At 44.1% G+C, this 16,961-nt stretch overlaps 1 protein-coding gene across 1 annotated transcript in view; it reads right to left on the reverse strand.

The window, feature by feature from the left end:
* Positions 1–16,961, reverse strand: part of LOC126481849 (F-box/LRR-repeat protein 7-like) — a 239,781-nt gene that overhangs the window by 181,474 nt on the left and 41,346 nt on the right. The gene's annotated exons all lie outside the window — the stretch shown is intronic.

Raw genomic sequence — 16,961 nt, forward strand, 5'->3', positions numbered from 1 at the left:
CAAAATCAGCGCATATTCCGTTGCTGGCTGAAAACTAATTCTTGAAATAATCCCCTGGGCCAGTGGTTGTCAATCTGGTCTCTACCGCCCGCAGATGGGCGTTCAAGCTTTCACGATCGGCAATGGTTGGGAGTTATCCACCTCTGTTGTATGAATTTATAAAGTACAGTAGCTATTCTACTTTATGAATCATCACTACTGTGGAGCTGGTGGGCGGTTAGAGAATTTCACTACTAACAGAGGTACAAAAGTGGGGGGTAGGGAGAAACGACTGACTGCCTCTGCCCTAGGCAGTCAAGTCTCCACAAAATGCTCTCTTTCCGCAAGGCGCGCAGCAGAACTCTGTCAATTCGGAAGACAGCAGAAGAGGTACGGGCGGAAGTTAAGCAGTGAGAGCGAGTCGTGAGTCTAGCCTTTGTCGGTAGAGATCTTGCCCGAGAAAGGCAAACGTCCGAGTTTAGAATCCAGGCCGGGTGCAGAATTTTAATTTTCTAGAACGTTTTAATTAACTCCTCGATTCACTTTTTGCTCATTGCGACAGATTGGTAGACTCATCCCATGTAGGCTTTCACGGCCAGCGTCTTTATCAGTAAACACTTCCTGGCTAAGTTGGTTCAAATGGCTCTGAGCACTATGGGACTTAACATCTTAGGTCATCAGTCCCCTAGAACTTAGAACTAGTTAAACCTAACTAACCTAAGGACATCACACACATCCATGCCCGAGGCAGGATTCGAACCTGCGACCGTAGCAGTCCCCCGGTTCCGGACGTAGAGGGCGCCACCACACGCCACGTGACGATCTCCATATAAGCGGCAGCCCCAGCTCCTAGCAGCCAGTCGTCGACTCACCTCGGAAGATGTTCTCCGTAGTTGAGAACGAAACGTCAGGGAGAATAATTTCTACAGATCGACCACGGCAACTTAGCCCGGAAGTGTTTACTGAGATTGGTAGACATTCGCCCCTGGAAAGCTTAACTGAATAGAGAACAAATCTTTCACTCTTGAGCAAAGAGCGCGCTGATTTGAAACCTCCTGGAAGATCAAAAATGTTTCGTGTGCGTAGAACGCATTTTGATATCTGTCATTATGTTTCCAGAAGTCGTCACTACTATGCAGTTGAGGAGCTAGAAACTTTTACTAGTTTAAAACAGTGCCTTTATTAGCAGTTAAATAAACGTAGCTATTTCCGACACAGAAGCTTTTTCAAACTATTTTCTGATATGTTATGACACCTCTCCTCCCGGTTTACTGCCTTTATCCTACGGTGAGGTTCTTTTTTCTGCCAGCTGCCACTTCCTTAACAGGAGTATTAATTGGAAGTTCTTTCATATTAGCTGTTTAGTGCACACGTGCGAGCGCCTATGACGAGGCCGACACTGGCAGGTCACATTTGTAGGCAGGAGTCATTTACGTCTAGCTGACCTACACAGCTACTTATTACTTACAGATTTTCGCATTGGGAAGGGTATACCTCACATTCGATTTCATATCGTGAATGTTTTTAGTCTTATATTCGTGATTTAAAAGCTGCTATCTTTAGACGAGGGCGTACTGAAAAGTAACACCTCCGAATTTTTTATGTGAAAACTCTTAGAGCGTTCTAAATATAAACCAGCTTTAACATTCTACATCTTTGTTGCTCGTGTCTGGAAATTTATTTTTCAACATAGTCACCCTGGCAACGAACACAAATTTTCCCAACAAGAAATCGATTTATTGATACCGTCAGTGTAGGATATTTTATTTTCTCGATGGAGCGACAACCTTACCTCTTGTTGCGCCGCTTCATCCCTATCTAAGCGATGTCCTCGAAGGTGTTCTTTAAGTTTTGGAAACGGATGAAAATCAGATGGGGCCAAGTCGTGACTATATGCCGAATGATCTAGATTACAGTGAAACCAGTGCTCGGATTGTTGCAGATGTCGTGCATTACTGATGTTCATACAACCATCACCGTAAACAGCTTTCATTCTTCTATGGATTTCAGTTGGAAGGACGTTTTCTGTGGTTAGAATCTCAATTACAGTATGCTGTTTCTCAGGCACTGACGTAGTTACGTGACACACTGCCACGTTACACGCTACAATTCGGAGCCATCTAGGGGCAGAGGTTTTTAACTTGCATCAGCAAAGCTGGGAAGACGACGAGCAATAAAAAATTCCGAGGCATTACTTTTTAACTCATTGTCGTACAGCTACAAAGTTAAACTGTATCGCCGGCCCCTGTGGCCAAGCGGTTCTACGCGCTGCAGTCCGGAACCGCGCTGCTGCTACGGTCGCAGGCTCGAATCCTGCCTCGGGCATGGATGTGTGTGATGTCCTTAGGTTACTTAAGTTTAAGAAGTTCTAAGTCTAGGGGACTGATGACCTCAGATGTTAAGTCCCATAATGCTTATAGCCATTTGAACCATTTAAACTGTATCTTTCAGGTACAACAAAATCAAAATGGAGATATGTTTACTTTGAGAGCCCCTCTTATCATGTTTAATTGTACTTAACGAAGTTGAAAGAAATTATACTGGCTTTTACCAGGAGCGGTTTACGGAAATCACCGAAAACCTAAATTAGTACGATCGAACACGGATGTGAACCGTCGCCCTCCCGTCCGTCGTGATAAGGTTTTAGAATTGTGAGTAGGAAATCGTAAAAGATAAATTAACACTGGATCACAATTAAACTGTTAACCCATTATTATGGAACGACATTATCTCCATAGTTAACCAAGACGAAACTGCACAAGTGATTTGTCGAAAGCATGTACTATATTCTGCAGAAGTGTGGACAGTTAACGAAGAAAATGAAACATAGGCTCCGAGTAATGAGAAAGGATACTGCAAAACCAGTATAAAGGGCAAGGTAATGAATAAAGACCCCAAGCTAGTAATGGAAATATATTCAACAATAGTACAATGGTCAGAAAGGGAACAGTCAGAATATAACGAGCGTATGAGAAGCATGAATGGTAACAGAAAACTTCAGGAACTGTGGGAATGGAGAGCTCCATAAGGAGGAACAGGCGCAGACCTAGGAGTGACTGGAATGTAGGAATTGCAGATGCCACGCAGGAAGACAATCGACACAAGACACTTGTACAGATAAAGAAACGTGGAGATTTGGTTGCTGTAGACGGCAGTTGAGTGTGTAAAATAACCTCTCCATCACGTAAACAGATTCGGATTTTCTATTTTACCGAGAAAATTAGAGATGCAGGATTCGATACAGTCGGTTCCCGTTCTGAAGGAACTTTCATTCTATCACAGAATTTGTTACAGAATTTACGAATGCACAATTTCACAGTGTTTTGTATTTTTAAAAACCTTCTTCCACTTCAAGCCACGTAAAGTGCTTATATTCCCGAAAGCTCTCAGCCAAGTATTCCTCGGCCACTGTTAAGTGGTAGAGTTCCCGCAAAATAGCGTAGAATCAGCCATGAGCGTTTGCATTAATTTGTTCAAGAGGGGGCAAAATTCTACATTTTTAACGCAACTGATACGTTGAGACTGAAACGTGTCGTGTCCCAGGGACTAATTTTACGGGAGGCAGCAAAACTAATTGTAAGCTATCTAAAAAAAATGGATAATTATCTGTTAGCATTTAAGGTAACTTATTTTGATACGTAAATGGTAAATATATTTCAGTAGCCTATGTAATCTTTTGATATTCAACAGTCTGAAAATGTATCATACGACTGTATCCCCGGTAATCAGTGGCTTATGAAATATAGTAGAAATATTCAAAAAAGGTATTATATTTCTAACAATTTTAGCTTGACACTGGAATTAATAATCTGGAACATAAAAATTCAGATTGAGAAAATCCTGTTGCATATCCACTAAAATATCTAACAAAAAGTACAACAGTAATGTTCCACGGAGAGGGGAAACAGGGAATGTACTTCAAAGAAGACTTACCTAATTATTGCATTAATTCCACGATTTCTATTTTTTATTGTTGATTGGCGTAACTAAAGTTGAATAACGTTTGTTTCCAGAGCTACAGTTCCTGAGTTCGTTGGAAAAAGCGTCATCCAGGACCAGGTTTCGGCTGGACGATCGCCGGTGATCTCCCAAAACCAACCTCAAACTGGCGGATAGCGTCAGCTTCTAGTAATGAACCAAGGAAGTCCTTGTCTATTCAGTTTGGCACGTTGTTGTGCAGTCAAGCTGACAGTACTGCAGAGTTCGTAACTCTATACTGCGACTACAGCTGTTTACCCCCCCCCCCCCCCCAACTGAATTTGAAGACATCCTAATACTAAGAGACGTGTGTTTTGGTGTTTTTGATCTTGAAAAGTTCGCTGTTCATTTCCTCTCTTCTGTCACAGAAAACTGTCCAATCTTTAGAAATGAGTGAGAATTCTGTAACGAATAAAAAGCCAATAACTAGATTCCAGAAGGTGGATGCCTATGGCATCGGTGCGGAAATGCAACCTCATCATGATCACTGGACGAGTCCATCCTGTTATTTCGAAGGAGCGGCAGGCAGTCTATGTTATCTGTCGCCTATCGACCTGCACGCTTGGAGCATTCTGCTTGCTATATCTTTACTAAAGAGAGCATCTGGCCACAATCTTGACACACCATAGGTGCAAGGACAGTTCTTCGCTGTCAGGCAGTGTCATTAAATTTTTTATATAAGAGGCAAACGATGAAGAAATCTCATTAAAAACTATGCTGGAGAGGCTTCAGGAAACAGTACCTTCCCATATGCTCTATAAACAGAATAAATTAGGAGAGGAGAAAGCATAGCTACTATTATTTCCCAAGGATTTACTTTGGAGAGACGAAAAAGAAAGCTTGCTTTTAGTTAATCCGACCATCTCCGAAACAAATGAGCTGGTCAGCTGTCGAGTGCTACTTTCGTCAGCATCTAAGGAAAGTGGCTGAAAAACGGTGAAACTACGAGCATGCAACAACTTTTGGAGGGACACGCCTCACCACAGAATATGAAGGTCAGAGGCTTTCCCTCTCTGTAAAGCAGGATAGGTGGTGATTTATGATAAGTCCGACCATAGAGCGTACCGTTCATAGATTACTGAACATGATGCGATCTCTACGTGTTCCCTCGTCCATCAACTGACACCGTCAGTTAGAGGTGTGGCAAGGACTCACAGAGACTGCACCGCGGATCGGTAGAAACGTGTTGCTTCTTGCTATCCCACGTCGGTGGCAGTATCCGGATACCCCGTCACGCAGGCGAATTGCTCCTCGAAACATGAAATACGCCACGGACGCAGGTCGGTTGGGGAAGTGTTGAGCTAAATGCGACATCCGCTTGGGATTCCAAGAAACCTATGGTAATTAATTTAGAGAGATGTGCTTCAGTTGTACTAATTATTTATTCAGACCACGACCGGTTTTGAGATTTTTAAATCTCATCTTCAGGTGTAGGAAATTGTAGTATCTGGTAACACATAACATGCGGTTGGGCCAGTCAATGCAAGAGCTCCAATCACTGTATGTTTACAGAAATTGTCCGCCTCCGGGCAGCCGCACAACAGCAACTCCTACTACTACCATTGGTACTAATCAAAGGCACCACGACAGACGTGGGCTGCGTGAACATTACTGTGGGTTTGATTGAATGGCTCTGAGCACTATGGGACTTAACATCTCAGGTCATCAGTCCCCTAGAACTTAGAACTACTTAAACCTAACTAACCTAAGGACATCACACACATCCATGCCCAAGGCAGGATTCGAACCTGCGACCGTAGCCGTCGCGCGGTTCCAGACTGAAGCGCCTAGAACCGCACTGCCACCAGCGGCCGGCAAGTGTGTGGATTTGATGTTTTCTCCGACGCCAACGGCTTTTTCCAGAAGAACATACCCTTAAAATCTACAAAGGACTTGTCGAGTCCATGTCACCCAGAACTGCTGCTGTGATGCGTTCCAGTGGTGGTTCGACACGCTACGAGCAGGTGGTTGTAATGTTTTGGCCCATGACTGTATAAAGACCTGGACACCCTGGCTTCTGTCCAATAGTAACCGTGCTTTCTTTCCCGTAATGGACGAGCTGCCTCGGCGGGTGCCGGCGTTAGGCGAGGAGCAGCAGAGGCGCATCTGGCCAGCCTAGCTCCACGAGGATTTATTGGTGTCTCCGCCAGGAGCAGGTCCGGCTGGGCCAGCCGAACGGCCGTGGGGTGGGAGAAGCCGCTTATCTGATGCGCACCACCGGACAGCGGAGGAAGTGCGATAAAGCAGATGTACACACGTGTGTGTGTGTAGGTGTGTACGTGTGTGTGTGTGTGTGTGTGTGTGTGTGTGTGTGTGTGTGGAGGGGGCAGTGATGGTGAACTTTATGTCGCACGACACAGCGGGACAGGCCTTGTGTAGCTCCCACACCACGAGTTACTGTGCCCTCCTGCGGACAATTAGCTACCGAGGTACGAGGAATGTAAAACGCTGTGGAGAGTCGGCTGCCTGTCGCTCTTGTGGCTGCACCCGTCGTAGGCCTTTGATGGCACCGCCCATGATCTACAGAAAATTCCATGGTTTGTCCTTCCAGACAGAGACATCTGAATTCAGTGAGAATTGTTCCGACCCCTTCATCTACCGCGACATTTCATTTCACTCCTCATATCGTCTCACAAAAACTGAACCGTAAGCACATTTATATGACATGTATTTTATCCTTTAATCGCCTTATTAAGCAAGGAATAAATGCAAATCATAGTTTCTATGACGCTCATTCGTATCTACATCTGCATCTGTACTCCGTAAGCCACCGTAAGGTATGTGGCGCAGGGTACATCGTGTACCTCTGTCAGTTCTCCCAATTCCTGTTTTAGCTCCGAACGGTTCGCGGGAAGAATGAGTATTGGTAAGCCAGCGTGTGAATTAGAACCTCTCTAATTTTACCTTCATGGTCTTTTCGCGAGATATACTTTTGAGGAAACAAAATATTATTCGACTCCTCTAAGAGCGTACGTCCTCAAAACTTTAACAGTAAACGACAATGCGATGCAGAACGCCTCTGTCGTAGGGTATGCCACTGCAGTCTGTGACGAATCTGCGTTTAATAAGTTAACCTGTAACGAAACGCACTGCTCTTCTTTGGATCTCCTCTTTTGCCTCTACCACTCCTCCTGGTACGGTTCCCACTGTCTACCGATGTTTAAGTACTGATCGAACGAAGGTGTTGTAGCCCACCTCCTTCGTGGTTCGACTACATTTCGTGATTGTTCTTTCAGTGAATCTCAGTCTGGCATCTGATTTACACGGGACTAGTTTTGTGCTGTCGTTCCACTTTAAATCGCTCCGTGCAAATATTCTCATTTAGTTGATGTAACTGCGTCCGGTGATTGTTGTGTAATCGTGTTATTATACAATAAAGAGTGTTTCTGTCTGCTTGTGCACAACACGTTACATTTACTTACGTTGAGAGTCAACTGTTAATCCCCGCACCAATTATCGAGCCCTTGAAAGTCTTCCTGCATTTCGGTACAATTACCTAGCGTTGCGACTTCTCTGTACAAAACAGCATCATTCACAAAAGATCTCATGCAACTTGCAATGTTAATCAGTACGTGAGTTACATACACTGAAGAGGCTAAGAATCTGGTGCACCTGCCTAATAACGTGTAGGGCCCCCGCGAGAATGCAGAAGTGCTGCAACGCGGCGTGACGCCATGAATCCTGCAGGGTTGTCCATAAATCCGTAAGAGTATGAGGCAAGGCTCCGAGATATGCTCAATTACGTTCATGTCTAGAAAGTTTGGTGACCAGCGAAGAATGGTGCCGGCCCCTGTGGCCGAGCGGTTCTAGGCGCTTCAGTCCGGAACCGCGCTGCTACTACGGTCTCAGGTCCGAATCCCGCCTCGGGCATGGATGTGTGTGATGTTCTTAGGTTAGTTAGGTTTAAGTAGTTCTAAGTGTAGGGGACTGATGACCTCAGATGTTAAGTCCCATAGTGCTCAGAGCCTCTAGGGGGACTGATATCCTCAGGTGTTAAGTCCCATAGTGCTCAGAGCCATTTGAACCATTTTGAAGAAATGGTTCGCACACTGACACGTGTTGATGGCCCAGCATTTAAATCTGTAGCAGTTTGTGGAAGGGTTGCACTTCTGTCACGATGAACGATTCTCTTCAGTTCTTGGTCCCGTTCATGCGTCTGCTGGACGCAGCGATGTCATAGATTTGATGTTTTACCGGATTCCTGATATTCACGGTACACATGTGAAATGATCGTACGGGAAAATCCCCACTTCATCGTTGTGTCCCACCACTCGTGCGCTGACTATAACACAATGTTCAAACTCACTTAAATCTCGATAACCTGGCATTGTAGCAGTAGTAACTGATCTAACAGCTGCGCCAGACTCTTTTTGTCCTATACAGGCGTTGCCGACCACAGCGCCGTATTCTCCCTGTTTACATATCTCTGTATTTGAACACGCACACCCATACCAGTTTCTTTGGCACTTCAGTGTATAGGGAGTAAAGTAATGATACTATAACAACCCTTTGGGGAATGCCAAAATTTACTTTTACGTCTGAAGATTTCTCTCCGTTAAGACCTTCTGTATTTTATTCGCTAAGAACTCTTCAATCCAGGAACACAGCACTTAAACGATACTCCGACGCTCGCATTTCGTTCATTAGAAGACGTCTTCGGGAAGTTTAGGAACAACGTATTACGTAGGGTGCCGGTATCTTTTGCTTCTGGGGTCTCGTGGCCGAACAGAATGAGCTCGGTTCCACATGAATGTCGTTTGCAGAGTCCATTTTGTTTTGCACAGAGATTTTCGGTTTCCAGAACTGTCATAATACACTTCTAGAAAAGAATAATATTGTCATCGGCGAAATAGCCCCGTAGTTTTCTGCATCTGTATGACGATCTTCCTTGTAAACGGGAATAACCCACGCTGTTGTCCCTGCACTATGCTAGAAGAGCAGTAAGATTTTCCGCATACTCCATCAAGTCCGGTGGCTTTTCTCTGTAGAGCGATTTTACTTTATTTTCTGTCCCGTTGTCACCTTTTTCGGTACCTGTTATTCTGATGTCTGTACGATGATTTACAGGAAGAGCCGTAGTACGATACTTACTCCTCAGTGAAACAGTTTTGATAAAAGAACTTGCACTACGATTCAGCTTGGAACGAAGAAAGATACATTTATCAATTGTTGTGAAATGTAAAGCTGGTAGAGCTATACAGAAAGTATGTTTAAAAAACTATTAGTAGCCACAAATATGAGTAATGTGTTAGACTGTATAAGGGGCGATCAAAATTTTTCAGCTTGAGGGCGCTGCTGCAGCGCGTGTGCAACGTAGCGCGACTCCGATGCGGCTATACATACACTACTGGCCATTAAAATTGCTACACCACGAAGATGACGTGCTACAGACGCGAAATTTAACCGACAGGAAGAAGATGCTGTGATATGCAAATGATTAGCTTTTCAGAGCGTTCACACAAGGTTGGCGCCGCTGGCGACACCTACAACGTGTCGACATGAGGAAAGTTTCCAAACGATTTCTCATACACAAACAGCAGTTGACCTGCGTTGCCTGGTGAAACGTTGTTGTGATGCCTCGTGTAAGGAGGAGAAATGCGTACCATCACGTTTCCGACTTTGATAAAGGTTGGGTTATAGCCTATCGCGATTGCGGTGTATCGTATTGGGACATTGCTGCTTTGTTGGTCGACATCCAATGACTTTTAGCAGAATATGGAATCGGTGGTTTCAGGAGGGTAATACGGAACGCCGTGCTGGATCCCAACGGCCTCGTATCCCTAGCAGTCGAGATGACCGGCATCTTATCCGCATGACTGTAACGGATCGTGCAGCCACGCATCAATCCCTGAGTCAACAGATGGGGACGTTTGCAAGACAACAACCATCTGCACGAACAGTTCGACGATGTTTGCAGCAGCATGGACTATTAGTTTGGAGACCATGGCTGCGGTCACCCTTGATGCTACATCACAGACAGGAGCGCCTGCGATGGCGTACTCAACGATGAACCTGGGAAAGCGTCATTTTGCGAATGAATCCAGGTTCTGTTTACAGCACCACGATGGTCGCATCTGTGTTTGGCGACATTGCAGTGAACTCACGTTGGAAGCGTGTATTCGTCATCGCCATACTGGCGTATGACCCGGCGTGATGGTTTGGAGTGCCATTGGTTACACGTCTCGGTCACCTCTTGTTCGCATTGACGGCACTTTGAACAGTGTACGTTACATTTCAGATGTGTTACGATCTATGGCTCTACCCTTCATTCGATCCATGCGAAATCCTAGATTTCAGCAGGATAACGCGCGACCGCGTGCTGCAGGTCCTGTACGGGCCTTTCTGGATACAGAACGTGTTCGACTGCTGCCCTGGCCAGCACATTCTCCAGATCTCTCACCAATTGAAAACGTGTGGTCAATGGTAGCCGAGCAACTGGCTCGTCACAATACGCCAGTCACCACTCTTGATGGACTGTGGTATCGTGTTGAAGTTACATGGGCAGCTGTACCTGTACACGCCATCCAAGCTCTGTTTGACTCAATGCCCAGGAGTATCAAGGCCGTTATTATGGCCAGAGGTGGTTGTTCTGAGTACTGATTTCTCAGGATGTATGCACCCAAATTGCGTGCAAATGTAATCAGATGTCAGTTTTAGTATAATATATTTGTCCAATGAATACCCGTTTATCATCTGATTTTTTTCTTGGTGTAGCAATTTTAATGGCCAGTAGTGTATAGGCATCGACATGTAAGCAAGGGATTAGTGTGGCCTTTAGCTCTCCCCGACATGCGTGCGGTAAATGTGGAAACGTTAACTATGGCGACGTTATTACTGGAAACGTTAACTATGGCGACGTTATTACCAAGTGCGTCCAAACAAGATCAATATGCTCTTATTCTTTCTCTGCTGCCGAAGGAAAACCACTGATAAGACGTCCATTCGACAAAGAAGAATGTGTATGGTACAGCATGTCTAATGAAAACCAACGTTGTGGAGCGGTGCGCCAAGTTCCGTACTTGTCGTGGTTCGACGCAACACGCCGGTCTATCTGGGAGGCCAGCCTCATTCACTATGGACAAGTGGGAGATGAACACCAGCCTTATAGTTCAGGTATCTCCGAGTGTGAACATCACGGCTTCCGTCCCTTAAGAAAGGCCTTCAATGGTCGGTGGTACCATTGGGACGAGGATGCGCAGCAGGCAGTTGCTGACTTCTGCACACAGCAGGTCACGGTGTTTTAACAAACTGCTGTCATCACCCTGGTCCGTCGATGGAATGATTGCATCGATTTGGCCTGATTGGCTTACCGATTTTGAACTGTACAGTCCTCGAACGAAAACTTTTTGATCTACCCTTATAATTCGGGTCTTACGGGTCCATCTTCGTGTGTATTTCATTTATTTACATATCTTTCTCCACCATTGATCTAGTCGTTGACTTTCAGTCGCTGGAATCGGTAGTTCGGTTGCGTTGATCAGCTGAAGTATTTTCGTGTATGTTGACAGCTGGAGAACACTTTTGTGATGTTCTCTGTCAGGAGACGTCATATACTACCTTTGTAGGTCGATTACCACATACCTGTAAGGTGCCTGAAGATGGATTAATCTACGACGAGATAAATACACCCACATTGACAATATAGTAACCTTGAAAAAATATTCACAGATTTTCGGAAACTATGACAATTTGTAGCTGGTGAATGTAAATGACTAATTTGTTAATACTTTAATTTGACACAATCACAAAATGCTTCAAAACGTTAATCTGCGTCGGCTTACACTGGCCGTTATCAGAACCGTTTGTTGCTTGCATTCTACGGTTTTTATGATGGCTAGTGTAATCCAATGCATATTAACGTCATGAAGGGTTTTACTGGTTATATCAAGCAAAATAAAATTACTAACTCACTTCTGCTCCCTCAGCTCTCATCAAACCAGTATCGAATTTATGACAGAAATTGAGGCGACCAACAATTTATTTACCCCGAAAGTCAAATTTCATTTGGGAAACATATCTCATATGAAGTTCAGCTTGCCCTTTTTTTGTGAGGTATCCTGAAAACTAAGGATGAAGCCAAACAGGCAGGCTCCATTATCCTAGATTTTCGGAAAGCTTTTGACCCAGTACCACACGGCAGGGTTTTCAGGAACGTCTGAAAAGACGAAATAGGTTCTCACATATATGAGAGGCTTGAAGACTTTGTAAGTAATACAATACAGTACGTTTTCCTGGACGGCGAGTATTCGGGAGAGGTAAGGGCATAGTCAGGAATGCCTCGGGGAAGTGTGGTTGAGCTCACAAACGGACAGTGTGAGCAGCAACCTGTGACCGTTGGCCGGTGACGCTGTAGTGGACGAGAAAGTACCGTCACTGAGTGTCCGTATGAGGATACATGGTGACTTGGATACAATTTCTAATTGGTGAGATGAATGGTAGCTTGCTTAAATGAGCAAAAGCTCAAGTTACTGCAGATGAGTAGGAAAAAAAATCCTGTAATGTTTGAATACTGGATTAGTTGCGTAATGCTTGACAAATTCGCGTCGATTACATACCTAGGAGTAATGTTGCAAAGAGACATGAAAGGGAACGAGTGCATAAGATCGACTTTGGAGATGGCAGATCGTTGGCGTCGGCTTATGCTAGGAAATTGTAACTCATATATAAAGGAGACCACGAACAGAACACTTGTGCAGCCCAATCTTGGATACTGCTCGAGTTTTTTATGATCCCCAGTGGCTTCAATTAAAGGAAGACATCCAAGCAATGAGGAGGCGTGCTGTTATATTTTTTACCGACAGGTTCGATTAACACACGCATACTACGGAAACACTCCTGAGCTCAAATAAAACACTGGAAGGCAGAAGACATTCTTTTCGGAAAATACTACTGAGAAGGTGAGAGCCGGCGTTTGCGCCTGACCGAAGAACGATTCTGCTATCACCAACGTCCAACCTGCCTAAAAATGGCGGACACAAGGTAAATCACGACATCTACGAAAGCATACAGATAGCTGTTTCTTGTATAGAAGTGAAACAGGAAAGAAAATAGAAGTGGTACGAAGTATTTAGGTTTTGTAGATGTAGATGCAGATGTAGAAGGAAGTGTTTAACGTTCTATCGATGAGTAGGTCGTTAAAGACGGAGCAGTATCTTGAACTGGGGAAGGGTGGGTCAAGATACAGGTCGACCCTTTCAGACGAGCCATCCCAGAATTCGCCTTAAGCGGTTTAGGGAATTTACGGAAAATCTAATTCTAAATGAACGGATGCGTATTTGAATCACTGTGATCTGGAATGCGAATAAAGTGTCTTACCAGTGAGCACCTCGCTAGATTTCATCCTTGTCAAAATAGCCATTCCGACATTCTGCTTAATCGGTTGAACGAAATCGTGAGAAAAATCTGATGTGAATGACTAGACGGGGATATGAACCACGTTCATCACGATGAGGTCGTCATAACTACTTTTCCATCTCAGTCGATATCCGGGCTATGCAGTGAGCAGAAAACTGACGCATTCGGACCGATATCTACAATATATACGCAAATTCTGTAAGCACTACGCAGCCCGAAATGCAACGTTGTGGACATTTCTACAGCGAGTTTTAAACGTAAATCAAGGCGATATTAGATATGTTTCTCCAACAGCTGGGGAAACATTATTTAAATATCGTCTGACATTAACGTGGTAGGGATTACCCATGCTGGAACCATAATCATTGCCTGAGTGCTACCAGGACATTCTCCAGTATTTCCCATAGTACTTCACGGGGAAAGGTACGGTAATTTACTCCACTGAGCGGGTAGAGCAGAAGCTATGGCCTGATCAGATGGTAGTGAACAACAGCAAGCATATTTATCGTAAATCTCTATTGATGGTGGGAAACACGCATTGCCTAACTACATTCCATCTCCGAAACGTAGCTACTGTGCCTGTTGACTGTTCCTTACCTTGTGAAGACAGCCTCGTCAGTGAACGAACAATATGTTTGGAATCGAGGATTTTAAAATTGGCGCAGATAGCATTGGCAGAATTCGACGCGCTGGGTAAGTCATTAATTGATAGGTCTGGTACGTTCTGATACTTCATAGGACGCATGCCCGTCTCGTGCAGGACTTGCCACACAATGGCGTTGGAGGTATTTAGTTCCTTCTCCTTGGCTATGGATCGCGAACTTGTACTGGGGTTGTCCCCAGTTTGCCGTAATACAGGTTCCACAAACTGGAAAGTACGAGTTCTTTCAGTTTGCCATCGGTCTGGTCTAACGGATCCTGTTTCATGAAGTTGACTGTCAAGTGTTTGAAATGTAACATGATTTGCTAAGCTCCTCCCTGGAAATCGTTCTGGACACAGGTACCTCGATGCTCGACTGTTGCAATGTCTCCTCAAGAATGAGACGCATATCAGCTAAATTGCTTAGACAGTAAGCACCCATCAATAGCGTGTAAACATCAGTAGAAACTCCCTTGTTCAACACAAAATAAGCAATAATAATGTGAATTTTCTAGTCAGGAATGTGGAATGAAAACTTACACTTCTTAGCAATAAGGTGTAGTTGTGTTGGAATTCGAACGTCAACGTGTTGCATGCGAAGCAGTCATCGCAATATCAACATTGTTCCAAGAACATTCTAGTGTCAAATCCTTCAAGAACCCCTATCCGAGGTGTGGGGCACCTATAACGTTTCTGTCAAATAACAGAAATGTTCTTTTTATCTCCTTTAATAGCTGCACAAATCTGTGTAGGTAGTTTTTACACCGCGTATACAAATATGGTTGACTCGAGGACAGTGAACCTTCGAAAGGAACGAGAATCCATGTTGCACTTCATAGTGGGCTGACATTTGTGAAAGGCACAACAGGCTGATGTTCCGATTATGAATAGACAGATACCTCTAATAACTCGAATAATGATTGAAACCAATAGGTCGTTTATTCAAAACATGCTACCAGTTTCGACGCTGTCGGTTTCAGTTATCATTGTTCAAGTTGTTCATGCCCGGTTGCCCTCCCTCTGTCCTCAATGGACAAACAGAAGCCTGTAATAACAGTCAAGATGGGAAATATTGTCATTCCTAAAATACTGCAATACTGAGTGCGCAAGTAAACAGAAAGTATTTAAGTCTAAAGATTGTCTATCGCCGTTCCAATCGAGCTGAGTCAGATGTTTAACCCGTACATCTACATCCAACTCTACAAGATTACACTGCAATTCATAATTAAATGCCTGGCACAGTGCTCATCGAATCAGCTTCAAGTTGTTTCTCTATTCCACTCTCGAACGGCATGCAGTGAATACGAGTACTTAAATGTTTCTGTGCGAGCTCAGATTCCTGTTATTTTATCATGGTGATCATATCTCCCTATAAAGGTGGACGGCAACAGAATATTTTCACACTCGTAGGAGGAAGTTGGCGATGGAAATTTCACGAATCTATACTCTGAATCAGGACTGGAGGCCTTGCCTTTATTAAGTAATTTAAGCTGCTTCGCTACACCAAGATATCTACTTCTAAGTTACTTGTGTTGTCAGCTGTTCTAGATTGGAATTGTGGAATATTTTTATCGTCTTGTTTGGTGAAAGAGTTTCGTAAAACCGTGTTTAGTGATTCGCTTTTTGTGGCAGTGTCATCAATAACGTCAGCATTGTTATTTTGCAGTGAAAGTATTTATTGCCTCTTGCCGCTGGTGTACTTTACATATGACCAGAATCTCTATGGGTTTTACGCCAGATTTCGAGGCAGAGTTTCGTTGTGGCAGTTATTAAAAGCATGTCGCATTGAGGTTAGCGCGAACTTCCGAGCTACTGTAAAACTTGGCCAAACTTGGGCATTTTGCGTTCTTTTAAATTTGCTTCTACAACAGCGTACTGGACCGTTTTGTTTACCTTGGCGGATCATTATCACCGCTTATTAATTTATTTGGTATATAGGTAAAAATTATTGAGACCGACGAACTCTGAGAGGTTACACGGGACACCGAAAAAACTGTCGTTCAAGAACCGAGACACAGGACGACTAATGTAACGGCGGCCTGTCATGCTGGAGACACAAGAGCTGTCTTGTAGCGAGTGGCACGTCATCCAGCAACTCTCGCAATGAAGTAGTGATGACCTGGTAATGATACCTGTCATTTAATGGTGTAGGTAGGAGATAATGGCTCAATTAAATAGTCACCAACAGCATCTACCCACACATTCACGTAGAGCTGCAACTGATGAGTGCTACTAAGTGTGACTTGTAGCTCAAATTCACTCAAAACATTGAATTGAGCATGTTGAATACCCAATGACGCCAGAAAGTTGCTTCATCTGTAAACAGCACAGAGGACGGAATTGTAAGACGCATTTTACGCTGTGCCAGGTACCACTGCAAAAGCTGTGCTTTGAGTGGATAATCATCTGGTTCCGGGCTGTGCACACGCTGGAAGTGAAATGGATTAATAATTGTTCACGAAGGACGTTTCTTACATTCATCTGATTCGTACTCAGAGTGCACAGTAGCACGAGTATTGAGAAAGGTTACGCCCTCTGTGGGTTTCATAATTCTCACCTGTAATTGTGAAATTAGGGAAAAACGTTTGCTTTGGTGTCCTGTGCAACCTCCCAGAGTTGGTCGGTTTAAATGATTTTCATGTTGTATACCGCTCGATTGCAAGCAGTAAAGGAAACAAAAGAAAAGTTCGGAGTAGGTATTAAAATCCATGGAGAAGAAATAAAAACTTTGAGGTTCGCCGATGACATTGTAATTCTGTCAGAGACACCAAAGGACTTGGAAGAGCAGTTGAACGGAATGGACAGTGTCTTGAAAGGAGGGTATAAGATGAACATCAACAAAAGCAAAACCAGGATAATGGAATGTAGTCGAATTAAGTTGGGTGATGCTGAGGGAATTAGATTAAGAAATGAGACACTTAAAGTAGCAAGGAGTTTGCTATTTGGGGAGCAAAATAACTGATGATGGTCGAAGTAGGGAGGATATAAAATGTAGACTGGCAATAGCAAG

This window comes from Schistocerca serialis, chromosome 5, assembly GCF_023864345.2.
Source record: "Schistocerca serialis cubense isolate TAMUIC-IGC-003099 chromosome 5, iqSchSeri2.2, whole genome shotgun sequence".
Lineage (NCBI taxonomy): Eukaryota > Metazoa > Arthropoda > Insecta > Orthoptera > Acrididae > Schistocerca > Schistocerca serialis.